This window comes from Trichechus manatus, unplaced genomic scaffold, assembly GCF_000243295.1.
Source record: "Trichechus manatus latirostris isolate Lorelei unplaced genomic scaffold, TriManLat1.0 scaffold00152, whole genome shotgun sequence".
Lineage (NCBI taxonomy): Eukaryota > Metazoa > Chordata > Mammalia > Sirenia > Trichechidae > Trichechus > Trichechus manatus.
The window spans coordinates 4,209,914-4,215,227 of record NW_004444088.1 but is presented as its reverse complement, the minus strand read 5'-3'; positions in this window follow the sequence as shown (position 1 = coordinate 4,215,227).

The window sequence follows — 5,314 nt, the reverse complement described above, 5'->3', positions numbered from 1 at the left end:
CCCGGAGACTTAAGACCACCGCGAACCTGCTGGCCACAACCTCTTTAGGCAGGACCCCCGGGGTTGGGGTGACAGCTGCGCTCTGCCGCGCCACTTCCCGGCTCCCCGAAGTCCACTCCTGCTCTCCCCATGCCCACCCCCAACCCGGGGGTGTCACTGGGGCCGGGGGACGGCCAGATGGCCCCATTTAACAGGACTCTCCCCTTTTGTTAGAGGCCAAAGCAGCGTCCAGGCCAATTTACATAGGAAAATGGGGTTTGTGTCCCCAATTCAGAGCAGTGCACCGACAGCTGGTGGCTCTGTCATCATGTCAGGACCCACAGTTGGTGTTGAAAGTGGCTTTACGCGTGCAGTTGTGTGCGTGTGAATAGCAATTAATGGGAAACCGGTAGTCACTAGGTCGAGCTGGTGGAAACTCCGCGTCCGTAGAGGAAATTTGATCAGCCTGGACACCACTAGTATCATGGAATGGAAAGAGCTTTGGAAGACTTCTGATGCTGTCTACAGACCTTAGCTTATCACTTTATCCAGCACTCTAAAAAGCTAAGTTGTTTGGGTCTGAGGAAGGTGTTTTAAAATCCTTATTATTTACAGTTTGGTCGTTGCTTGTAAAAGTTGTGAGACAACATAAAATGGCCTGAGGACTGCCAGGACTTAAACAAACAGATTTCTTGTTGAAAGACCTAATCCAGTGCGTTTTATTAAATGAGATTGATTCAGTTGGTTTGTGCCAGGCGCTATAGCCTGTAACGGCCTGAAAATGGTCATTTGTTTAATTTGGGATGAGTGGCTTAAACATGGGCACTTGAATTATAGAATTTTAGAGGGAGGAACTTTAGAGATAATTCAATCTATTATTTTACCAGTGAGGAATTTGAGACTCAGAGAAGTTATGTGATTTTCCCAAGATCACACAATTTTGTGGAATATAATCTCAATTGTTAAAACCCATAAAAGGTGAAAGAAAGGGAAAGCTTGAAAAGACAGATTTAGGAGCCCTTGAAAAGAACGGAATCAAGAAGCGTTCCAACCTTTCCACCAGTCCACTGGAGCCACCAACAGGTAACTCGCTAGAAGACAAGAGATTGAAAGAATTTTTTTCCCTTCAGTTTTTACACGTTCATCATCTTTAGCCAAGTCTGTATTGGAGCCAAGTCTAGCAACTAGAGTCTTCCAGAACCCTGTACTGGAACTTGTAACTTTGCTTCCTAACAGTCATTTTGTGAAAAGGTGCAAGGCACATGGTTTGCATTTGTATTACATGGGAAATCCAAGCTGGCTGGAAACCCTCTAGTCCCCAAGTTCAATGTGGGAGGGCATAATGACTGTTTTGCAGCCTGCATTCACCTCACCAGAAGGTAGGACAGATTATTTGGAAAGGCTTTGATCTTCACAGAACAACAACACTACCTTTCAAACAGTTTAAAAGAATCCTTGAGAGGTGGCCTCCTTACATCAGGAAGTGGCTCAGAAGAATTGTGTTGGCTAAACTTGCCAATAGAATTCCATTTGTTAAATTTTCTGGCTTTAACCCCTAAGTGAGTTTGTGATAATTTAGGAAAAGGTGCCTGTCTTAGTTATCTCATTCTGCTGTAACAGAAATACCACAAGTGGACGGCTTTAGCAAACAGAATTATTGTCACAGGTTAGGCTAGAAGTCTAAATTCAGGGCGCCAGTTCTAGGGGAAGGTCCTTATCTCCTTTCAACATCTGTGGGCTTGGCATCCCTTGGAGATCTCCATATGTCTTGGCGTCAATCTTCTCCTGGCTCTAGGAGGTTCTCAGCACGGGGACCCTGGGTCCAAAGGACGAGCTCTGCTCTCGGCTCTTCTTTCTTGCTGGTACTAATGTTCCCCACCCCCCTCTCTCACTTCTCTGTCCTTTATCTCTTGTAAGATAAAAGGTGATGCAGGCCACACCCCAGGGAAACTCCCCTTACATCACATCAGGGCTATGACCTGAGTAAGGGTGTTGCATCCTACCCTAATCCTCATTAACATGACATAATCCTGTCCGTTAACATAACGGACAGCTCACTCCCAAATGGGACCATAACCACAGGCAAGGAGGCTAGGATTTACAACCCATCACAAAATGGAGGACAACCACCCAATACTGGGAATCATGGCCTAGCCAAGTTGGCACATATTTTGGGGGGACACAATTCAATCTATGACAGTGCCGCTGGGAAAGAGTTCAGTAGAGCTGTAGTGTTGTGATTTTATGAGGCAATGACAAAATAGAATAGAACCACAGCATGCCAAATTAGGAAGAGAATTTGAGTTCACACACGGTGCTCCAAACATCAAAAAGAGCAAGAATATTCAAGGAGACCAGAGCTAGAGCTGGAGAATGGGCAAAATTTCTTCTCTGGTTCTCTTACCAGAACAAGTTAGCTAGTTTTTTCTGCCTTGTATTTGTTTGGGCCCATGGAGTACTAGGATGAATGAGTCAAATATGTGATGAGGATGTCAGATAATGAACAGAAGAACTTCTTAATTCTTGGAAGAGAGAGTGTTTTTAGAATCACTAATGTTGTGATACATTTTTAAAATAACTGTGTGTCTGAAATTGATCTCCATCACCACTAACACATACATGCTCCCAATCCCCTTTTGTTGTTAGATGCCATCCAGTCGATTCCGTCTCATAGCGACCCTACGTACAACAGACTGAAACACTGCCCGGTCCTGCGCCATCCTCACAGTCGTTGCTGTTTGAGCTCGTTGTTGCAGCCACTGTGTCAGTGCATCTTGTTGTGAGTCTTACTGTTTTTCGCTGACCCTCTACTCTACCAAGCGTGATGTCCTTCTCCAGGGACTGATCCCTCCTCATAACACGTCCAAAGTATGCTCCCAAAGAAGCCTCACCATCCTCTCTTCTAATGAGCATTCTGGCTGTACTTCTTCCAAGACAAATTTGTTCATTCTTCTGGAAGTCCATGGTATATTCAATATTCTTTGCCAAAACCATAATTCAAAGACATCAACTCTTTTTCTCTCTTCCTTATTCATTGTCCAGCTTTCAAATGCATATGAAAATACCATGGCTTGGGTCAGGCTTACTTTAGTCCTCAAAGTGACATCTTTGCCTTTTAACACTTTAAAGAGATCTTTTGCAGCAGATTTGCCCAATGCAATGCTGGGTTTGACTTCTTGACTGCTGCTTCCATGGGCATTGATTGTGGACCCAAGTAAAATTAAATCCTAGACAACTTCAATATTTTCTCTGTTTGTCATGATGTCGCTTATAAGTCCAGTTGTGAGGATTTTTGTTTTCTTTATGTTGAGGTGTAATCCATACTGAAGACTGGTCTTTGATCTTCATCAGTGAGTGCTTCAAGTTCTCTTCACTTTCAGCAAGCAGGTTGTGTCATCTGCATAATGCAGATTGTTAATGAGTCTTCCTTCAATCCTGAGGCCATGTTCGTCTTCATATAGTCCAGCTTCTTGGATTATATGCTTAGTGTACAGATGGAATAAGTTGGAGATTCCCTTTACTGCTTTATTTTAATACCTCTTTAACACTTGTATAGGTTAGCTATCGAGGGTTAACCCAAAAACAGCAATCATTTATTGTTACAGCTCATGCATCTGTGGGTCACTGGATGTCAGCTGATCTAGGCTGGCACATTGGCAGCCCTGCTGTTGCTAACTGGGCTGATATATGCATTTAAGGGTCTTCTGGGGCTCTGCTCTAGGCTGGGTTTGGTTGAGTAAGCTTAGCTGGGGCAGCTCTTCTCCAAGTCTCTGACCCTTCTCCTGGGACCAGTAGGATAGTCCAGGCATGTTCTTCTCCTGGTAACGGCAGAAGAGCAAGAGGGACACTGGAATCATAAAGGCCTCTTGAGGTGTACATGTTTCTCGAGAATATGTAGTCATGAGCTGGCACACTGACATTTCTACCTCATTGTATGGGCCAAAGCAGGTCATATGGCGTGGCTCCAAGTTAAAGGGAAGGGAAGGAGCCCCACTCACTGCAGAAAACATGGCAGAGGGAACGGATAGAGAGAGAGTGAACATTTGGGGCCATTAATGCAGTCAACCACAGCACTTATCAACATCTGACATATATTTTACTTATTTATATTTGTTTCTATTCCTGCTATAATATAAGCTCCATAAAACCCCAAACCAGTTCATACATTGTAAAAAGTGTAACTAATGTCTCTGAACAACTTGTGTAGAAATTGTCAAAAGGGAACCTAATTTTCTGTTTAACTTGCACCAAAAAGACAATAAATATTAAAAAAAAACAAAAACAAAAAACCAAATGTCTTGGTTTTCTTGTGCTGCTATAGCAGAAACACCACAAGAGGGTAGATTTAACAGGCAGAAATTTATTTTCTCAAAGTTTAGGAGGCTAGAAGTCCAAATTCAGGGTGACGGCTCTAGGGGAAGGCTTTCTCTCTTTGTCGACTCTGGAGGAAGGTCCTTTCCTCTTCAGCTTCTCCTTCCAGGTTCCTTGGCGATCTCTATGTGTCTTGGCAACTATCTTACCCCATCTGGCTCTCTATTCTCTTGTTTAATCTCTTTTCTAGCTCAAAAGAGATTGACGGGACATACACCGTATACTAATCCTGCATCATTAACATAACAAAGACAGCCCATTCCCAAATGGGCTAATAACCACAGGCATAGATGTTAGGATTTACAACATGTAATTTTGGGGAACACAATTCATAACACCAAACCAAACCTGTTGCTGTTGAGTTGATTCTGACTCGTGGTGACCCCATGTGTGTCAGAGTAGAACTGCACTCCATAGGATTTTGTTTTTTTTTTTCCCATATGAAATTTATACATACATTGTTATGTGACTCTAATTGCTCTCCCCATACTGTGACAGCACACTACTCCTTTCCACCCCTGATTCCCCATGTCCTTTCAACCAGCTCCTAACCCTCTCTGCCTTCCCATCTCACCTCTGGACAGAAGCTACCCGTTTAGTCTCTTGTATCTACTTGAGCTAAGAGGCACATTCCTCACGAGTATCACTTTGTGTCCTACAGTCCAGTCCAATCCCTGTCTGAAGAGTTGGCCTTGGAAGTTATTTTAGTTCTGGGCTGATAGAGAATCCAGCGGCCATTCTTACCAGGGTTCCTCCAGTCTCAGTCAGCCCATTAAGTCTGGTTTTCTTACTAGACTTTGGGTTATGCACCCCACCTTTCTCCTGCTCCATGTGGGACTCTCTGTTGTGTTCCCTGTCAGGGCAGTCATTGCTGGTAGCTGGGCACCATCTAGTTCTTCTGGTCTCAGGCTGATGAAGTCTCTGGTTTATGTGGCCCTTTCTGTCTCTTGGGCTAATACTTCCC